We start from the raw sequence: 23209 nt of genomic DNA, 5'->3' as shown, positions 1-23209 counted from the left end.
CAACTTGGAATAAGTAGACGAAAAGAAGCCTTCTCATAAACCGATTCTGATCGAGCATCATGAGAACCTGTCACAACAACTGTGAGCGCAAAGTAAAACTACCACTGGAATGTTCCCCTTCAAAGCATATGCAGACAACGGCAACCTTGACCTCCATTCGACTTCATAATGATTTATATTACCGCTATCCCCTTTTCACACATATATATATTTATTAATGCATCTCTCAGGCGCAACCTTTTCTTAGAATTTGAAATATCTTCCATTCCATGCCCCTGTCTCAATCTGCTAGTCCGAGATTCATTTGATTTGGATCAGCTAAGGACATAAAGGAACAAGGCAATACCAATCGCGTAAAGACTGCCAAGGTCTGCAAGGAATAATATGGATCCCATGATCTCCTCAGTATCGATCTCAACAATATAATCAGAAATCTCATAAGCTGTAGCCCCAGCGTTTGCCAGAAATAATGAAGTGACAACCATGAGAATATGCATATTTGCAAACGAACCATATAATCCTCTTCCTTCAATGGAGTACAGGCCCATATATAACAGCTTGACAAACCTCGTTTCTTGCAGTGTTTCCATCAATTCACCTTAAATATCTGTCATTTCCCAATTTCGTAGCGCAGCCAGTGCAAGGTCAGTGTTTTCGCTACGAAATCACTAAAACAGGTGGCGCTGCGAAACTGCTAACGGATTTATGCGCTGCGGAAACACTTTGCCCTTAAGCTAAACTGAAAAATTTTGGCAACACTATTTTCAGTGATAACAAAACCAATCAAAAAACTGTAGAATACTTTTTACGGTACGGCAGTCAATCTTCCCGAATGCTGTGTTCAGTGCATTGCGATCGATAGGGTGGCAGACACGGCTTCCTATGGATAAAGGATTTAAGCCTATAGGGGTCTCCCAAAATATACTCGACGGTACGTGGGAGCACAAGTCTGTACTGGCACTTATCGTCTCAAAGTGGAGGAATCACCCAACCATCAATGAGGACAACAGTTACCAGGCTTTACGACGCCGGAATACGTCTCTAGCCTAGACCTCTAAATGTTGTGCGTTAAGTTCCAAAGCGCTGTTAGATTCATTGAATTTATTTTAAGTTGATCTTGCTTATGAAGTTTGCCTTTTGGGTTCACCACGAGATGTAGATGTAATTCCTAAAATGCAATCTAAAGATGATAAACAAACTTTTATCTCTTTTGTGCAATGAAAATCCTAGCTACTAGAGGAAAAGAAAGGCACAATCTTTTCATAAAGAGCAAAGAGCACACTGTAAATGCACTTTCCTAAATCAAGCCAAACAGACTGTCAATATGCAAATGCACATGCATGTATTTGTTTTCGACTTTCTTAGTATTGATGCTAAAAAGAAAGTTGATGTACAAATCTGAATTTTCTTTCAAGCGACAAACACAAACAAGCTTCTTTTCGAAATCAAAAGATAGAGATGATTACGACACCTTGCGATTTTGAAATGAACACTTGTTCTTGACACTAGAAAATCACAAATTCAAACCAAAGCAATAGTAACAGTATAATCGACCATCAACAGCAATCAAACTTTCTCCTATGATCGAAATCGACACTTGCGACAGATCCAAATCAAAGGATGACAGTACGACTATTCTACTTTTGCAATGGAAAACTGTAAACGACTCGACAAACACACAAAAACGTCTACAGTTCTTTTGTACAAAGGAGGCGGAATAACAGCAAGGAAAAGGGGTTTTAAACAGACACATATACTGATCACGAGCAGCAAAATTCAGAGATAGAACTGGAGAAAATGAAGCACAAGAACCACAGCTGCACAGGGCTAGTCTGATCAGCGCACCTGTAACACAGAGAAACTGCACTACAGCGCAGGTTGCCCTTTCGGGAAGTGCGCTGAAATTCAGGATCTCTTAACAGTACCTGCGCTGGGCCAGAAACGAGAATCTGTCCGGGTTCTGGGTCACAATTTGTAGTTCAGTCTTTGGTTTTCGGCGGAGTAAAAGCAATCAGTAATGCACAATCAGGGGTAGATCTAAAGAGGGTCTAAGAGCTATCACAAGGGCAATCAGATAGTTTGTGAATCAGCTGTTCAAATCATAAATAGATCTAGTGAATGGACTGAAGCAGCAGATGTCTACTTTGCATTTGTTATGGCAAATGCAGTTCGAATGCTACTTATAAGTTTATGAAACAAACAACAAAGAATGATACACAAACAAACTAATTAGACTTTCCCCAGCGGAGTCGCCATTTTGTTACCGGGAAAAGTGTCTATTTAGAACTGCTCTATCCCACTAAGGTGTGACAGCTACCTTAGAAACAAACAGAGAAAAACTACTTTTGTATTTCCTTTATGAAGTATAGATAGAGAGGAATAGAAAGAACCAACCTATGTCTTGCGCTAATCCTTTGATCCAATCCCTCTCTTCTTTGACAGCCTCTAGCTACCTGCTCCCTTACTTGCCCAGCTTCACCAAGTACCTGTAAGATCACAGAAGAGGAACACTATACAAAGACATGGATCTGTATTCATAAACAACTTAGGATTAGATTTAAGTTAACCATACAAATGTAACAAGCATCAATGATACAAAAGCATGGAGGAAAAACTCAAATAATTTTTATTGAGAAAGAAGAATAGATCCAGGAGGAGTTACAACCGATGGTTCCTGACCCAGCATCAACCTCCCAGCAAAGAAGCCCCTCTTCACCTCCAACAAAGCATAGATCACCCAATACTCTGATGTTTGTCTCAAAACCAACAGCAATTCCTTACAATATGCAAAATTCCAGCCTCTGGATCTCTGGGATGAGGGATCCATATATAGATATGTGTAAGGAGGATGAGTCAGCTTGTGATTTTATTAGTGTCTTCTCTCTGTCAGTTCTTGCTTCCACTTGGAGACTGAAGGCCTCTTACTCATCCTTGGTCGAATTCAGTGAGGCAAGTGTCACAGGAGAAGATTTTGGAAGCTTCCATTGTCTCTCCACCTCGCGGAATGACACTGCCATTTGTCACTTCTCGCCCAATGCACCCTCATAGTGCATTTAGGTGCGTTGCAACGCACCTAGCAAGTGTATTTAGGTGCAATGCAACGCACCTAGCTAGTGGAGCAGCTGAAATGATCCTGTTTTGACTTATTCTGAGCAGTTTCTGGTGGAGAACTTTTGGAAGAAGCTGTAATTTGTTGACCTTGTTCCTTTAGGGGTTAGAACAACACTTTTAGGGACTTAGGAGCCCTTGGTTTATGGAAATTTCATGCTTGGAGTTGTAAGGCAAAAAAATGTCTATAACAATGTGACATTTTGGTTAGTGGAGGTATGTTAAAGCATTGCATATATAGTGTTTTTGTGGGTCAAGGGTTCGAAACCCCAGCCCGACCATTCCGCCATTGGTTACATTATACATCGTATATGGTTGGTTTATATGATATATGGTATATACGTTGGTTTAAACATTAATCATATGGTAATAATATACCATATATAACTGTGACTTGCGGTGAATGTGGGATATTTCATATGTTTCGAATGATAAATCAAAGGTCCGGTAGTCGTGGGGTTGAACCCGACCATCCGGCCTTTTTCTGGCGAAAACCATGATACAAAATAAATACAAACTTATCATTTCTATTACCAAGGCATGCGATAGCTCATCTGGTGAGTTGGTTCTAGCAAAAACGTTGCCATTCTAGGAGGGTAGGGGTTCAATCCTCCCTAATCCCCAAAATTTTGGAAATAAGGCCAAATTGGGCGAAATCCGGGCTGCCACGTGTCAGCATCGGATTGGCCCGTATGAACCTATCATAATATGCCACGTCACCTCCTCTACTGAAATCACCCAAGACCTGTGCCTCATTCCTAGGTTGACATGTGTCCCTGCTAACATAGGCATTGACCAGGTTAACCATTGACCGTTGACTGTTGACTATTAATCTTTGACTTTTGACTTTTTTGCCCTAGTCTTCCATAAACTTGGACTAGCTCTAACTTCTTCATCCGGACTCAGATTTACGCACCATTTGCACTGTTGTAATCGTATCAACGAGTAATTTGACTTGATACCACTTTCATTTGCATTTGAAGATTTTTATCTAGAGGCAAAATTGGATCCATTTTGGATCTCCTCCACACTGGAAGCTTTTGGACCACCAAAAGTTGGTTTTAGCTGTCAAGTAAGTGAGGATAAACTTCCTTCACTTTTCCAATCTCTATCCATCCTACTTTACTTGGATTTGTACCTTTGAGTCAAACTCGAAGATACTCAACATTTCCCCGTCGCGAAGTCCTTATCCTCTTATCAAGAACTACATCCTTCTATAGCTCATTAAGATACTAAGGCAAAATATCTTCAATGGAAGGTATTTGACCTTACTCTTTGGGATCTTCAATCAATGAAGGCTCATACAATCGCACATTTTCAACATTTACAATGGAATAGATCTACATATAAGCTGGTAGATCTAGGTGGAAATCATTTTCACCAATTTTGTCAAGTATTTTGAAAGGACCATATCTAATTGGTTTCAAATTTTTATCTTCCCCTTGCAATCTTTCTTTGATAATGTACAACCATACTTGATCACCAACTTGAAAACTATGCTCAACTCAATGTTTGTCATGCTGCGCTTTATACCTTGCTTGGCTTCTTTCAGCTATTCATGCACTGCTTGGTGAATTTCCTGGATTTGTTCAATGATCTTGGTTTCTCTGTCCACATCACTGTGCCCATCGACTGTTATGTCTTTACCAAAGACAAAATCCAAGGGAGACTTTGGTATAAAACCAAAACAAGTCTCAAAAGGAGATCTCTAAGTAGAATAATGCTTTGCATGGTTGTAAGCATGTTGCACATAACACAAATTCTCATCCCAAAGTTTTGGATGCTTGCTACAATATCCTCGAAGCAACTGTATCACTGTCCTGTTGACCACTTCTATTTGACCATCTGTTTGTGGATGAAATTTCATGCTCTTCTTTAACTTTGTGTCCATTAACTCCCATAGACTTGACCAGAAATTCTCGACAAATCGAGAATCTCGATCGGATACTATAGAAGTGGGTAACCCAAAATGAACCCATCCAGTTTGAAATAACAACTTTACAGTTTGTTCAGCTGTGACCTGTTTATTACACGGTGTCAAAATGCACATCTTACTAAACCTATTCAGAACTACATACAAATAATCATGACTCTTTCTAGAATTTGGCAATCCCATAACAAAATCCATGGAAACACTTTCCAAAGGACGAGATGGAATTGGAAATGGAGTATACAAGCCTAATTTTCTATTACTTGGCTTGCTTGTAGCACACATAGTACATCCTTTAATATATCTAGAAACTGTCTCATTCATTCGTGGCCAATAGCATAATCTTTGTAGTTGTGCAACTATTTTACTTACTCCAAAATGACCTGATATGAGAGAAGTATGTGCTTTTCGAATTATATTAACTCTTTTAGTTTGCGGAATGCATAAATTTCCCAAATGATATAAGAGCCTGTCCTTAATGAAATAATCCAATTCTTCTACCTGCTTGCCATGACTTAAAGTTGCATATACATCCTTAAAATCTGCGTCTTGAGCACATTGTTCAATGTAACTTTCTTGAATTATTGAATTATGCTTAAGTATTGTGGATGCATGTATAATTGGTATGGATAACATGTCTACAAAATTAATATGTATGCCCTTCTTATATCTGATAACAAGATGAAATTGTTGTAGGAAGCCCATCCACCGATAGTGTCTTGATTGTTGCAATGTAGTTTGTGAGTGTAAATATTGAAGTGGTTGATGATCTGTGTGTATGATTGTTTCTTTACCCATTATGTAACGTTTCCACTTTTTAACACTCTGAACTAGTGCATATAATTCTTTATCATATGTAGGATAGTTAAGTACTGCTGATGTGAATGTCTTAGAATGAAAGCATATAGGCCTTTTGTGTTGCATCAACACTGCCCCCATGGCATATTCACTTGCATCTGTCTCGTTCTCAAATGGATGCTGAAGATATGGAAGTGCTAGTACTAGCATTGTACTGATCCTTTCTTTCAACGTGTCTAAGGCTTTCTACTATTTGCCTCCCCACTGAAACACATGTTTCAGACTTGTCAAAGCATGTAAAGGCGCTGAAATCAAAGAAAAGTTAGCAATAAACTTTCTCCAATATTGTGCTGCCCCTAAGAAACTTCTAACTTCTGTAGCAGTATTAGGCTTAGGCCAATTTACAATGACTTCGACCTTAGAGGGATCTATCTTCAGTTCACCACCCCCTACAATATAACCTAAGTAATTCAAAGATGTTCTAGCAAATTCACATTTTGACAGTTTTACATAGAGATTTTCTCTTTTCAAAACATCTAAAACCTGCTTTACATGCTTTACATGTTCATCCCATGTTCTATTGAAAACAAGAATATCATCTAAATAAACTATTATAAAATCATCAATGAATGGCCTAAATACATCATTCATGACTCGCATGAATGTAGTTGGAGCGTTAGTTAAGCCAAAAGGCATAACCACCCATTCATAGAGTCCTTGCTTTGTTTTGAAAGCAGTCTTCCATACATCCTATTCTGCAACTCTGATTTGATGATAGCCGCTTCACAAATCCAATTTAGAGAAGTAAACTGCATCTTTTAACTGATCTAAGAAATCATCAATACGATGAAGAGGATAAAGATTCTTTATTTTGATTTTATTTAATGCTCTAAAATCAATGCACATTCTCCACAAACTATCTTTCTTTCACACTAACACAATAGGTGATCCCCACGGTGATGTGCTTGTTCGAATAAACCCTTGATAGAGAAACTCCTGTACCTACTTCTTTATCTTTGCATTCTCTAGAGCTGATAACCTATACATTCCAATGTTAGGTAGTGGAGAATCTTGCTACAAATAAATCTCATGTTCTATCTCTCACTTGGGTGGAAGCCCTTTAGGCTCTTGAAACAAAATATCATAATCGGAAATATCTTTAACTAGATCTTCTTTCTGTTTAGTATTACATCATTGGAAAGCATCTCATTTATCAATATCCTTTGCTTTTACAATCACAAGTAAAAAAATTTTACTTGAATTTACAATTCTTTTCATCTATCCTGAATTTATGAGAGAGAAGTTATCTTTGAGTTTATGAGCCCTTACAATATATTCAATTCCATCCTTAGTGAGTTGATACTTATTTTCAGTTCAATAGAAGATAACATTTCTATCGTACAAGTATGGACTTCCTAATACAATTCCACATATGTCCAATGGGACTATGTCTAACTTAACCTCATCTACAAACTTTGACCCAATAGAAAAATGAAGTTTACATTCTTTCATAACTTGTAGCTTAGTTTTATCACACACCCAACCTAATGGATATGGATTTTTATGAGGTTTTGTTTCCAAACCCAACTTCTTTACAATTGCTTCAGAAATCAAATTAACTTGTGACCCACTATCGAATAAAGTCTCAATTTTAGTATGCTTGGAAATGACTCTAATGTGAAATATCTCATTTCTTTTCCTCTCATCATTATCATTATCAACAGAATGTGAAGAAGTACTTCTAGATGCTTTAGAATCTTTACTTTTTATACTTGTAGCTGTAACCATTGTCTTGTCACCTGAATTTGATCCCAAGTCCTTTTGAATAGTAATAACATTTTTCTGCTCTTTACTCCCAAACTTCTTAGGCTTCAATTCTGGATGCAATGACCAGTAGTGTGCCTCATCATGTGCTTCCTTCTTACAATGAGTACATGAAGGTTTATCTTTCTTCACAGTGTTTGTTTTCTTCTCCTTCCATTTAAGTTTCTTCTTGCCTTTATTATTGCTTCCAATAGGTTTGGATGATTTCCAAACATCTTGGGTTACATTTTTTTCCTTTAGGTTCTAGATGAGTTGCTTGGACCAATACACCATCTAAGCTAGTTGGATTAAACATAAGTATGGTATGCCTCAAATAACTATGAAGACCACTTATGTATTTCAACAATGTCTCTGGTGAGTCCAATGATATGCCTAATATTAAAGCTCTCTTATGGAATTCTTGAGTATAACTTTGAACACTTTGACCTTTTAATTGACGTAGTGTTTTCCAACTCATCATTGCTTGTTGCATATAAGCCAAAGGATAAAATTGCTTTTTAATGGTAGAAACAAATTCATTCCAAGTTGAAATGATTTTACCATGCTTTTGGAGATTTGCTTGTGTCTTGCCTTCCCACCATACAAGTGCGGTTCCTCCAAGTCAAAGGCTAGCAAGCTGGATCTTCTTACTCTTTGAAACAACTTTTTTCACACTACAATACACTTCAATTTGTCTTATCCGATTATCAAGCTTTTCAGCGTTAAGTTCTCCATCACAAATTGGCAAATCAAATTTTACATCTAATTTGATCAAAGAGGATTTCTTCTTTTTCTTCTTAGAAGGACTAGATTTATGAGAAGAAGAGGATGGTGATGAAGTGCCTTCATCTTTAGGTAATGAAGTGCCTTGATATTTAGGTAATGAAGTGCCTTCATCTTTGTTCTTCTTAAACTCGTGATACATCTGTTCCACCATTGCATGTATAGTCATGAAACTATCCAAGAATTGTGATTCTGACCCAAGTCGAGTTTCATCTGCCATCCTTCTTTGTGAAAAGACCCTTCCAATCTCTGAATTCGCCTCAAAAAGTTCACCTTCACCTCGTCCTAGCCTCAACCTAGTAAGCATTCAAATCTTCACACAAACTTGTCAAACCTTAAAAACCTTGCTGCTCTGATACCACTTGATTCGTTAATGAAAAGGGTATTACAGACTTTATGTGAATTTGCTTATGTTACTTACTGTAATGGATAAAAAATATTTCAAATAACATAAACACATAAACATGTTGAAAACACATTCAAACACATCAACACAACAAAATTTAATAAAGGAGTACACCATACTTCCTAGCTACATCTCCTGGTCCTTTAGCTTCCAGTGCTGACTGCTTTATTTTGTCTTCAAACTGCTGTTATAGGTATGAGCTCAAAAACAGAGACTCAAATGAGAAAAGGGACCTCACCACTACGTTTAGCACAAAATTTCGAGTCAAACGAGTATAAACTTGACAATATTAGGCCACTGTGACCTCTAGACCCCCTAGAATGGTCCAAAACTGCCTCTGTCCCTGCAAAACCACTCTTTGTTTGGAAAAAACCACCTCGGCTTGCATAAAACCACCTCGATTCGCACGCTAATGGTATGGCGGGTTCAGTACCTGCAATAGTTTAATTAAAAATTTGTTCTGATTTGTATCAAGCACGGACATGTGACATGTTGGTTAGCAGAGGTATGTTAAAGCGTTGCATATATAGTGTTTTCATGGGTTAAGGGTTCGAAATCCCCGCCCGACCATTCCGCCATTGGTTTCGTTATACATCATATATGGTTGGTTTATATGATATATGGTATATCCATTGGTTTAAACATTAATCATATGGTATTAATATACCATATATAACTCTGACTTGTGGTGAATGTGGGATATTGCATATGTTTCGAACGATAAATGAAAGGTCAAGCGGTCATGGGGTTGACCCTGACCGTCCAACCTTTTTCCAGTGAAAACCCTGATACAAAATAAATACAAACTTATCATTTCTGTTACCAAGGCTTGCAGTAGCTCATTCAGTGAGCTAGATCCGGTGAAAACATTGCCATTCTGGGAGGTCAGGGGTTCAATCCTCCTTGATTCCCAAAATTTTGGATATAAGGCCCAATTGGGAAAAATCTTGGCTGCCACGTGTCAGCATTGGATTGGCCCGTATGAACCAATCACAATTTGAAATGTCACCTCTTTTTCTAACATCATCCAGGACTCGTGGCTCATTCTGCGGTTGACATGTGTCCCTTCTGACGTAAGCATTGATGAGGTTGACCGTTGACCATTGACTGTCGACTGTTGACCTTTGACTTTTGACATTTTTGCCCTAGTCTTCCATAAAATTTGACTGACTCTAACTTCTTCACCCGGACTCAGATTTACGTGTCATTCACACCACTGGAATTGTATCGATGAGCACTTCGACTTGATCCCACTTTCATCTGCATTTGAAGACTTTGATCCGGAGGAAAAACTGGATCCAAAAGCAATTTTGTTGAGATCCAAAGAATCTTCACCTAAGCCTCCAATCTATGACTCTTATATCCATAAACTAATATAATTTATCTCCTTTTTCTCTAACTCTCAATATTCTCAAGGTCTATTCATAGGAATAGATATGGTTACAATTTCATTCCTAATACATATTTTCTAGAATCTCCTCACAAACTTAGGAAAATACAATAATGAATCAATTAGAGTTAATTACATGAACTAGGGAACTAACTCCCTTGGTAAATAAAACAACCCCTAGGTCTACTAAAAAGGGTTTGACTTGGAAGTGGAATTCTCCTGCATCAATATTTTTTTTCAAAACCATTTTACATGCAAGATGAGAATAATTCCATTATACATGATTCTCCTCCTTTTTCTCTTTATCACACTTTTTGAATAACCTAAAATATCTATTCTAGCAAAAAAATATGTTAATTTACCCAGATGGGGGTGGATGAACATGAATATGGTGGGGTCAAGGGATTGATTTATAGCCACCCCAATGACTCCCAAGACTCATAAAGAGAGAGGGTGTCATGGAATACACACCTATGCAATATACATGCAACATGCATCCTTATAGAATGACAGGTATAAAGAGAAGTCTTGTATTTTTTCCCTATAACTGGTTGTCAATGTTGGTGGCTTGGGAGCTCAAGAGGTGGCCCAGTTGGCCTTATTGTGGAATTTTATGCCTGGTGTTTGATATGTCTGAAAGTAGGTCACTATCTCACGGGCATGATCTCAAGTAATTTTGTGGTAGGAAAGCACAAAACTATAAAATTTGGGACCCTAGTATATGGGAAACCTTAAACTTTTGATGTCAATTGGGTGTAGAAGGGACATGATTGGTGGTTTATATTTGTCTAGCAGAATTTTATTTGTGCCCACATCCTTTCTCTTAGTTTTCTTATGAGGTAAATCAAAATATCTTCTTGGTCTAGCTACCATTTCTAGTTTTTTAGTTATGTTGACTTAATTGTAAATTTTGGCCCATCTTTGGCTTTATTTGGTGTTTTTTCTTTCATGGTGCACTAGGACTACCCTTTTGCATTGGTACCCCCAATATTGGTTTCTATCTTGGGAGTCTAGCTTGAGAGACAAGCCACCGACCATTGAACTTCTTCCTAACCCTCACTACATTTGGAAGTTTGGCTCTTGTTTAGGGGGAGGGACACTGTTGGCACTGTGTTTTTCTTACCTGTGGACTAGCGTTTTCAATTCTCTTTCCTTTTTTAGGATTGCAATCAAGTGCATTATCATGAATTTCTGGGTCTTTTGTATTTTCTAATGAGGTTCTTTTCTTGGGTAGTGTAGGAGGCTCTTCCCCTAAGACTTGTTTGTGGACACTACAAACTAGGGTTTACTCGTGTGTTGGATAATTACATTATGCCACATCAACATGGTCAAGTTAATTGGGGGGTTGGTTAGAGGGGTAATTCAAGCCATTCTGGCCTAGAGGCTCCAACATAGGGAGATGTAAAAACCTCTCACCCAGTCCACTCACCTAGCTTCTAGGAGCATGCTCTTGATTTGGAAAAAAAATTGATGCCAGCACATACAAATTAGAACACTTTTGGAACAACTTCTCATAGACAGACATGATGAACAAAAAACAATTATTTCCTTGATGATATTCCTCTTGGAATGAAACTATCTTCACTTAATTTGGATCTCTCTATATTTAGATACTCAAGAATGCTAACTTCGATAATCTAGAACTTGAAAATTATAGCAAACTAGAATTTGAAATTTTGAAATAATGTGTTTAGATAATATTCTTCTTCTTAGCTTTGTGAAAATTTCATTGTCTAATGCTTATTAAAAAATTAAACAAATAAATAATTTATGGACAAAAGGTTGGATGACCTATTTTGAAGGAGCCACCTCCTTTCCCAATATAACAAATGCACAAGATGAGATGATATTCAAAGTTTTATCTCCTTAGTACATATATTACATAAATGGTACAACTAATTATTAAGTATTTTTGATAACCAATAAAAATTACACTAATATAATAAAAGAAATGTCATCTATACATATCTAGGGGTTAACAAATTACTGTAGCATTCTTACGACGTATTCTGTTGAAGATCAAAACTCTATCTTAAAAATGTATCTACCAAATAGATATTACAATTTTCCTATGGTTTTTATAATTTTGAAATAATTTAGTATTGTAATTTCCCCTATCCAACCAAATGGTCTCGTTTTCCAACTTCCATTTTTATTCCTTCCTAGCCAACATATTTCTTTTCGATACTCAATATTCAATGTAGTCATTGTTCCCTTTGAAAATTCATTGTATGCCCATAAAGCTACCACTAATTTTAATCTCTTGAGATAATTCCTTGAAGTGTTACCATGTCCTTTCCACTTTTTCTTTACTAAATTAGAAAATTTCTTATCACCCAATCAACAACGATTGAACTTGAAAGCACTAGGAGAATAAATGTCCTCTTTATTAATTTGAAGTAGGATTCTGAAATGGTCATAATCGTATCTATTCACCACCCAAGACATAATTCTTTGAGTATGCCATAGTGTATTCTCCCATAAGAATTTTTTCATGTCTCTTAAAAAAACCTTCTCCTCTAATTCTGTGATTCCTCCATGTGTGCTCTAGCTTGATAGGATCACCATTGGTCATCCTACCTTTCTCTAATTATGAAAAGAAAAGATAATCAAGGGTTCGCTTCTTTCTATAGTTCCATATATCTCCACCCTTTTGATAATGAATATTCCTATAGCTAGCCTTTCCTTCTTTAGGAAAACTTAGGATAAGAAGTTGTCTAAATAAGGCTTATGCCGTTCATATAGGCCATAGAATTGGCCACTACAAAGACTTCCAAAGCTTAAAAGAGAAAATGTTTTTACCTATAATTGTAACAAGTAATAAAAAATATCTATATTCAATCATTGTATTATTTGTCACCCCTCTTGAAGCTTTTAGAGTGGAAAAATTGGAGGAATCAACTCCCAAGACCATTTTTACTGGTGTGTCCCAGTCTGGTGAATTAGGGTCTAAAACCTTCTAGATGTACTTTGAGGAATTAAACGATTATTTCTAGGGGGAAAACTGTCACTTAAGTGTGTCACCCCCTATTTATATTCTACATATAAATACATTTCCAATGATGAATGAATCACCTTAATCAAAGTTTTTCTGTTTGGAAGTTGACCTTCATGTTTTAAACACAATGATTCAAGATATGTCACATTAGTCACCTTTATCCATGGAAAATGGGTTATAAACATGATTATGATGATGGATAATCTAGAAGAGTAATTATTTTAACTCTAGTTAAGAGTTGGAGTCATCGATTCTAACCATTAGTAGGCTATCGACTTGTGTTATAATTGGGCCACTATGAAGAAAAGGGGTTTCATTCCATTCGAGTGTATTTTGTTCCATAGATGAGAAAAGTAGATGAGAGGGGAAAGGGAAAGAAAATATATATAGGATATGTTTACTATATCAGTCGACATGCCACAAGTCTCCCTCCTTTGTACTTCAATCTAGTTTGATTCAACGAAAGAGACAATAGAGCAATCTCACCTTCTAGCTAGGTTTTCTTCCATAAGTGTTTCCCAAATCATGTATTGTGATATTGTGGTTATGAATTATTATATTTACCTATTTTATCTATTTTCAATATTTTATATATTACATGAAAGAAAATAATAACTTAATAAATGCATAAGTCTAAATAAAATAACCCTCATAGTGTAGATTTCAGATTTTAAGTATAATTATTATTAGATGTGTTGTGATCAATTGTCAAATGGAATATCCAAAACAATTTACAGATCAACAAAGTGAAACATTATGATAGTTTTCTTCTTCCATTTAGATATCAAAACTCACACCCCTTATTATCATCTCCATTTTCTTTAGAAACAACTTTATTGAAGACCACAAAATTGTACTTTTAATTTATCATTCTCCTCAATTTTCCTTTCAAAAAATTCATCAAGAAATATTTATCTAAATACCCATAATTACAACATTGAACATACTAAAAGGGGGCATTTATGTAATTTAGGGATTAGGATATTTCATAGAAGTCATAACCACACCATTTCATAGAAAGCACAAATATTATCACTACATAGTTTCATAGAAAATCAAACTTGAGTGGTCTAACCTTTTCACAATCCATTTTTTTCAATGCTTTGTCATTCATATACTGTGGACTCTCAACCCTCACAAATTCAATAATGGAGAAACATGAAAAGGAATTGCAACTAGAACAAACATTTACCCTTTTATAAGATGCTTTGATAACAAATATTATTAGAGGTGATGTAATGATTACAAAATATCATCATTATACTAAGAATAAACTAAAGGACATAACCTAATGAAGAGAGATAATTATTCATGTTCGTGACTAATTAATGAATATAAGTATACCATCAAATGGTCCATTGCATCAAGAGGTGCTCTCTAGCTTAGTATTGAAGAGATGTTGGCATGTCATGTAAACATTAACAGTGTTCAAACTCCACGTTTAGACAATCCATGGTTTTTCCAATGGTATTCTTAACCCGTGGCCTTTGCCATGGTATTCTTCTCTAATGTAGCCTATTTAAAGGCATAAAATTTCAATGAATTTTCCTTTTTACCAAATATAACCAAAGATAAAGATTTGGTTGGAGCTTTGAGTGTTATTTATCTCTAATGTATCCTCATGCAAAACAAGTTTTGTAAAATTTATACCCTATTTATTTAATACCAAGTTCAAATTTGATTGATAGTTTTTTTTATAAAAATCCAAGCTCGAGCTAAATCAAATAGCACCAATAATATCAATAAATTCAAGGCTTTCTTTCCACTAAAATCCCAACCTACACGCCCTTAATCATGTAACACTAATAGATTCAACAAACCTCATCTAATTTACCAATCCAAGGACAAAAAACTAACACCGAGCATGAAGCACTTGCTTTTATAGCCTCTCCTGTCTTCTTATTGACAAATGAGGAAGGAACTCCATGGAGAGAGATTCTAAGGAATCATGTTATATATGAGTTCGATATGGCACATTTCAAAACAAATCCGAAGGTTATTTCCAGATAATTGGTGAAGGTCACGATGATGTTAGGACGGATGTAAGGAAACAACGATAGTTTTCAAAAACAAAGATTGGTTGATAATCAGAGCATAAATACCAAGAAAAAGGGGTATATTTTTAATTATTATTATTTTTTGGGTTAGACCTTAATTTTTAATTTGAATTTGAACGGGCGCTCTCTAATTTTGAATTTTTTTTTAAGGAATCCAAACATATAATTGTTAATGGATTCAACACTTTACTAAGTCTGTGGAGCATTTAAAATGTGTATATTATATACTTAAATTTGTAATTTTAACCATAAGTAAAATTAGTTAAAAAAATATACCAAAAAACTGTTCTAAAAAGTGGAAAAGCTAAATTACCACTCCAAATTCAATTACTACACTATATATGATAATATTTTACATGTTAAAGCAATATAAAATATTTAAAACATTTTGAATATTTAAATATGTATCTTAAATAAAATTTTATTAAGAAAATTATATATATATATATATTTTAGATATAAAATGAAGAGCAATTTATTCACATACATCATAATAACTTTAATAAAAACTAATAATTAAACAAGTCTAGATCCATCTTAACACTTGATTTAACAAACCATCAAATCCTTTTTCACTCTAAACAAAGTTTTCACGATTTGATCCCTATTAGTACATAGTAGATCCAGAGTTAAAATAGATCTAGATTAATTCTATCATACTCAAATGTTCATTTAATAATTATATACTTATTATTCTTTATATATTCAACTATATTTCATTTTTATGTTATATAGATTCTTAATTAAATTTATATATAAACTTTTACAAAATAGACCTTATCAACTTAAAAACATAATTTTTTATTGTGAGAATTTTAATTCCAGAATGATACTTTGTCTATCTAATATTTTGAATATACCAAAAGCCCCTCTTTGTTAGGCCTCAATCCAAACCCAAGATCCATGAGACATATTCTTCGTTTCCTTGGATTATTGGAGCAGTGTTCTTGATACCTTGGTGGATTCTTAAGCCAGCAATGGAGAAAATAAAAAAGTTCACGTCTTAAGCAAGTAAAGGATTAAAAAATTGTTTATGTTGTTTCCATTAGACCACTTGATAAGGACTATGGAGAAAATAAAAATGTTCAAGTAATGGATTAAAAAAAATGTTTATGTGGTTTCCATTAGACTATTTTGTTACCATTTTGTTAGGGACTATGTTCTAAGGGACTATGTTCTAGAAATATTGTTGTATGGTTTAAGAGATAAAATGAATAATCAATATATTCAACCCGAATAATAAATTTTGTAGTGGTGATCAATAATTTCTCTTAATTCTTATTTTATTAAATCTTATGAAGCTTTGAATTATAGACATTTAACTAGATATAATTAGCAATGGATACAACCATTTCACATTCACATAATCCAACTATAAGATCATAAAGCAAGTAAGATTACTACTAAGATCTTATAATGATTTCAAAATTCTCACCCATTAGCAAAGGTAACAAGATTGGTTCTAATTTGATTTAATTTTATTTTTTTAAATGAGATCTACAATTAACATAGCAAATGTGATCATAAAAATTAAAAAATATTTAAAAAAACATTAATTAAATGCGTTAATAAAAAGATTAAAAAACATTATTTAAAATTAAGATGAGAATATCATATATACCGAACACTATATTATATGGATGTTCACTAAACATATTTTTTAATTTTAAAAATATTTTTATTATATTATAAATTACAAAAGCTTAAAATTATATTATGAATTTTTTTTATTGAAATTAAAAATAAATTCTTTTATAATTATTTATTTATCATGTCTATGGGGTTTTGGATTGAGGGTAAATAGGTGCACTAAGAAGAAACTCTTTGCCATAAGTTATTGGTTTGTGATAGGTCACTGGTTCAAATCAATCCTCTATAAATGCTTACCTATTAAAAAATTATTTATTTTATCATTCTGGGAATTTGTTAAAAAATAATTTGTTTTATTTGTCTTTGATTGGGGCTCGCAAGTGGATGAATGAGCAGAGTTCGGTTTGGGTTTGATCGATAACATACCTAATAGAGAAGATCATATAAGTTGGAAGAAGTCCATAGAATTAATAGGAATATACAGTCCACGCTGCTGTATAGCGCGTAAGGGGCGTGTCTGTAATAAGACAACGATTCATGGATCATATCTCTACTACACTCAGTTTCAGCTTCCTTACTTGCAATCACAACCTCTGTAATCCAGCTGTTATGGACGCCAAACACCCGTCTGCAATTCCATATTTAAACGTCCATTTAACCCCACAAACCATCATACCCGCCTGCAATTCCATACTCAAATGCCTAATTACTCCACAAGCGAACATTCCCCTATGTAGTAGCGTCCTAGCCGTGTGGATAAGCAACCTCATGAGACACAAGCAAGAGGCAAATCTGCATCGACAACTAACGGCGGGATGAAGAGGTTTCGAAAGCAAAAGGGGGCTACCACTTCCCCGGCAGAGGAGAGAACGTTGAAGGTGCAAAATCCAGGGTACAGAGGCGTGCGTCGTCGTAGTTGGGGCAAATGGGTGTCTGAAATTCGTGAACCGAAAAAGAAAACGCGAATCTGGCTTGGCTCCTTCGATACGCCAGAAATGTCTGCTCGAGCTTACGACGTCGCTGCATTCTATTTGAAGGGAAAGCAACATTCGTTGCTCAATTTTCCAGAGCTCATTCATTACTTACCACAGCTCATTTCTTTGTCTCCGCGTGACATTCAGGCTGCCGCTGCAGAAGCAGCTGTTGCTTTCAATCGCAGGAAACAAGAAAGGAGAAGCCCAAGAAGCCGTCCAGTAAGTAATGAGACCTCGGCTTCCTCATCGCACCTATTACTATGCACAGGAATTAACTCAGACTTGGAGACAGCAAGTGCCGAGGTGTCGGGGCAAACGGATACTGGTAATTTCTCATCATCAGTTTGTTTTGTAGGCCAACAGAATCCGTTGGTGAGCGTGTTGCGATGGAGGAGGACTTGTTTGAGTCATTTATCTTATTTACGAATTTGGCAGAAGCTCTTATGTTTTCTCCCCCTCCTCTCTGTAGTATTCACGAAGACGAGCATAATTGGGAGGAAGGGTTTATTTCGTATGGTTTCTGAAAGAGAAAGCTGTGATAGTTCTCACATCTTATCCCTTGTCATTCTAACAACGTAGACATTTCAATCTCCAAATTATAGAGAATTATTTCTTATTGGTATATATATATGCTTATATCTTGGGGCAAAGATAAATTCAAATTACAAAGTATAAAGTTGCCTAAACGTATTTTATTTTGCATCCATCTAGTAATAAATGGATGTCCCGAGTTTTTCATAACATTCCAAGTTGAAGGTGTTTGAAATTTCCATGTGCAACGTTGCAGCATCCCAAAAACTATACAAGTGAATGGAAGTTTTATATCTCCTCCAAAAGTATCATAGGGTAGTTTTTATATATTTAACGATGGATGGATCGTATTATATCATGTTTTTATACATATTATTTAATACCAGGTTTTTATATATATTATTTTTCTTATTCATTTTCAACTCAGAGAAATAAATAGTTTTACTATATTTTATTTTAAAATGACAATTAATTTTATTAGAGAGTGTTAAAAAAATATAGCCAATATAAACCCATCTAAAGCAGTAATCTAACATAAGTCAATATAAATGAGTCGAGAGATCAAATTTTTTCACCTGCAAATTTCTTTTAAAATGCAAAAACACAATTTGTAAATTTTCATTGTTTAAATTGTATTTTTGAATGCTATATAACCTAGTAGAAAATACAAAATGTATTTTTCATTATTTAAATTGTATTTATGAATAGTATACATAGTACCAAGCATAATACTTCAAATGTTTAAACCATATTTTTATTTTCCAATATATAATATTTACATAGTTGGCATTGCTATTATGATATTTTATTATATACAACATTAAAATATTTTCTTTTAACAATATTTGTGTGTGTGAAGATTGCTTTCAGAATATTTTGCTTCTAAATATTTTATTAATATTATTTTTTACTTCTAATTACTTTACATGAAATTATATTGCACCGAAGAATAAGCCTCTCTCCTCAATTAGAATAGCATGGATATAATAAGATGGTTAGACTTGGTTAGATTCCCCACTAAATCTTTGGAAAAAAATGAAAAAAAAAAATTTGAAAACACACTCACTTAATTAGTATTGTTAATTAACATTGCGCAGTATGGTTTTATCTTATTTTTTATTCTAATTACTAAAATAACTTGTATATGTTAAATTAAACAAACATTAAACTTTTTCATTTTTCTTACCTAGCTTGTTACAGTAAAAACTTGTGAATACAAGAGTGAATATGGAACGTTTACATTTTTCTTCTCAACCCAGTTGCAAACAAAAATCGTAGTGAATTAGATATTTGTTCTCAAGTTACTTTGTGAGATGAGAGTCAACTCATTAGTTATCATTAGTTATAGTTGTGTAAAACCGTTTAATTATACGAACATAGGTAAGAGAAAAATGCTACTTGGAACCGGAAAAGAATAAACAATAAAATTGTGTAGGCTTGAGCCTCCTTAATATTTGTAAAAGACCCTTGGACTCTTATAAATGCCAAAAAAATATTCAAGTTTTCACAAACACATATAAAAATTGAATTAGTAAACAAGAAAATAATAAGTGTAATTAAATATAGTAAAATCAAATGTAACTAATTTTTTCGATAGAAGATTGCTCCTCCCGCTTGACACTTTGAATTGGAATCCTTCTTTGGAGGTGTGAATCTCAGAAGAATAATAAACAAAGTAAGGAGTAAAATCATTATCGTGATGACACAATATGATCTCCAAGCCAAAAGGAAGGGATATACATATAAATTAAAACACCTCTCTGAACAAGGATAATAATGGATAGAGAACTCATGTAAGATCCAAAATAATTTGATAATCACAAATTATGCAAAATCCCTTCCTTATGGTAGGGATTTGGGAAGAAGTTTAATAGAATTGAGAAGTGAAAGAACTTTAAAACTACCATGAGATGCAATGTCAAGGCATAAAATCTTAAGAGAAAGAACTTTAAAACTACCATGAGATGCAATGTCAAGGCATAAAATCTTAAGAGAAAGAGCCAAACTAGTAACTAAGAATCATGTATAACAACTATAACATCTCCTTAAATAAAGAGGAAGATGGAGATGACAACTTAAGTAAGATCCAAGATCATATATCAAGCTAAGGTACAAGATCACTAATATTACAATATAGTGATGAATGAATGTATAAGAGCATGTGCGTGTGTGTGAAGAAAGAGAGAGAGAGGGGAACAACCTACCTATAGGAAGCTAGTTTTTAAGGAATGCAACAATTCCATAGGGGAACTTGGTTACATAAAACTCTTTCGTCATGTCAGTCTATAAAATTTGGCTTCCAAATTATATATGTCAAAATCCTAGTCATCCCTAATAGGTGGAAAACATTCGTTTCCTCCAAAAGAAAATAGATTATGCAACAAGTTGTTGCTCACATAATGTGACAATGACATAATTAATCAGAATTAGTAGGGTGCCAAAAGAAATCAAAGTGAGATGAAAGTTTACCAAAAGAGTGTGCTCAGTAGAGATGGTGGGGGAATGTGACCCCACTAGTGGTTTCTAATCACTTAGGGAAAGAACTAGGATTGTAATAAATGTAAGGTTACCTAACATTTCACAAAGGGAACTATAGTAGACCCAATTTTGAGGGTATGTGACTAGTATAATCAACTAAACGATAATAAGATAATGCACATGGGAAAGAATAAGGTTGAAAAAACACTTGTACACCCAAGAATAGTCAAATGAAACCCCAAGACTATGTCAAGTTTTCAAAATCACCATATATGGAAGATTCACTCAAAAGAGGGAGATTCAACATTTGTAATTTCCATGTGATGCATTATTAGTAAGGTTTTATATGTAAAAAAAGTGTGATGTGAAAATTTTATATATTTCATTCTCTAAAAGGAAAGAGCAGTAATATAGTGTATCCCAAAAGTTATGTCTTAACAGGAATTCTAATTTAGGCAACATAAGTAGTCAAGCAAATGAAATATAATATAAAGAAATTAAAGGAATAGTAGTAATAATTGCAAAATTTCAAACTAGAATAAGAAGATAAGAAACATCAATGACATATAATAAGTGACATTAAAAAGGGGGATCGATTGGGATAAAGTGGCAAAGGAAATAAATTGTAATGGCCCAACATATCATATTTGACAAGGCTAGGTCTATCAAGTAGCATGAAGACCTAGTTTCCATTACAAAGGGATGCAATTGAACTTTGTATATGCCAATGCAAGTAGGTGTATTCATGTAGAGAAGCAAACATACACAAAAAATTTAATGAATGTAAGGAGGAAATAAAGTGACAGATTATCACAATATCATGATTGCAAAGAGAGATGAACAAAGGGATAAATGTAATTACAGTACGAGACCAAGCTATATTAGGAAGATAAATATTCTATAACCAACTCAATAATGCAAGAAATAATTAATATATAAAAAAGCAATGAGAAAAGGAGGGTCGTACTTTCCCTTAGACAAATATGTAAGTGTTTTTTTATAGTGGTGCTTGTAAGGAAATCATGGGAGATTAAGAAGTTATTTGTCTATAAGGTACATGTATTAATTAGCTTGAATAGGTTCATTAGCTTCATCATTGAGGTACCTATGGAAATGTTTACGTTACATTAGGAGGTAAATTGTGTAATCAAGGAAATTACATAATAGATAAAGGGAACAAGTGTAGGACTATGATCAATGGTTAGGATTAAAAATAATCCCAACCTTAATTTAACAAATTTTACTTTTCCCATAATAGATTTAAATAATTGTTATTCATTACGAACATGACAAAGGACTATCTTCACTTCATCGTATGCCAGATTCATGACATACATTAAACCATCAAGAAATGAAAAATAATCAAATTTACAGAATAATGACAACCTTAAATAAACTGAAACATATATAATTTAACATTAAATTTGTTTTTTTCCTTGAATTTTTTTTCTATAAATCATTATTTATAAAAAATGGAAAATCACATATTATATAAATATATTCTTGTATTCTCAATGCTATCCTTTAAATACATTTTTAAAACCGCCCACACAAAACCTACAAAATTTGTTGAAAAAATATCTATTTAAAAAACATGTAATTGGGTAACCTATTCTAATATCTTATAGCCTATAACAATCCATATACATACATATGACTAAGATGGTGGTTCATAAAAAAAATTCCTACTTAGTCTAGAATTAAGATATTCATGTACTATTATGAAAAGGACATAGGGAAACTTGAATCCACCAACAAATATAATACAAAAACTTTTTAATCATCATAAATGAAGAAAAGGAGTTAGGTCGAATAAGCCCATCATTTGTTTCCTACAATATTAGAGACCCAACTAAAACCTTAGGGCCATCCTTTCATAGAAATTTTGTAGTAGTGTTAAGCTCCCTAATACTATGATTGACCAAGATGATCATAGAAAATTTTCCAATATTTTAACTTCTTCAAATATTACAACTAAACCTCAAATATTCATCCTATATCTTCTAATAATCTAGTTTATAACAACCTAAGAATCATTAAAACCAATATTTTTTTTGCATTTATTAATTACACACTTCAAAACAAATTTTACTATGATAAGTTTTGCAAACCGATTTAGGCTTCCACTTAAACCCACTTTAAAAGTGACGAGATTTCTCTCTCTCTCTCTCTCTCTCTCTCTCTCTCTCTCTCTCTCTCTCACACACACACACACACACACACACACACACACAAATTCCATTCTCCACCAATTATTTGAGTTCCTCAAGTTCCACCATTAAACAATCCCCATGCACTAGGTTAGAGGTAGTGACACCCCTCACCAAGTTTTAAATAAAACTTGGCTCTCTTGTTCTCCATTT

General features: G+C 34.2%; 1 pseudogene; it reads left to right on the top strand.

The window, feature by feature from the left end:
- The window catches only part of LOC149206698 (ethylene-responsive transcription factor ERF039 pseudogene), a 40098-nt pseudogene extending 21737 nt beyond the window's left edge, over positions 1-18361 (top strand).
- The last annotated feature ends 4848 nt before the right edge of the window (positions 18362-23209 follow it).

The sequence above is a fragment of the Pinus tabuliformis genome, chromosome 1_2 (assembly GCF_031772625.1).
Source record: "Pinus tabuliformis cultivar Carrire ecotype Pingquan chromosome 1_2, CPIR1, whole genome shotgun sequence".
NCBI classification, from domain to species: Eukaryota; Viridiplantae; Streptophyta; class Pinopsida; order Pinales; family Pinaceae; genus Pinus; species Pinus tabuliformis.
Note: the sequence above shows the minus strand (reverse complement) of the source record. Positions and strands in the feature narration are given on the sequence as shown.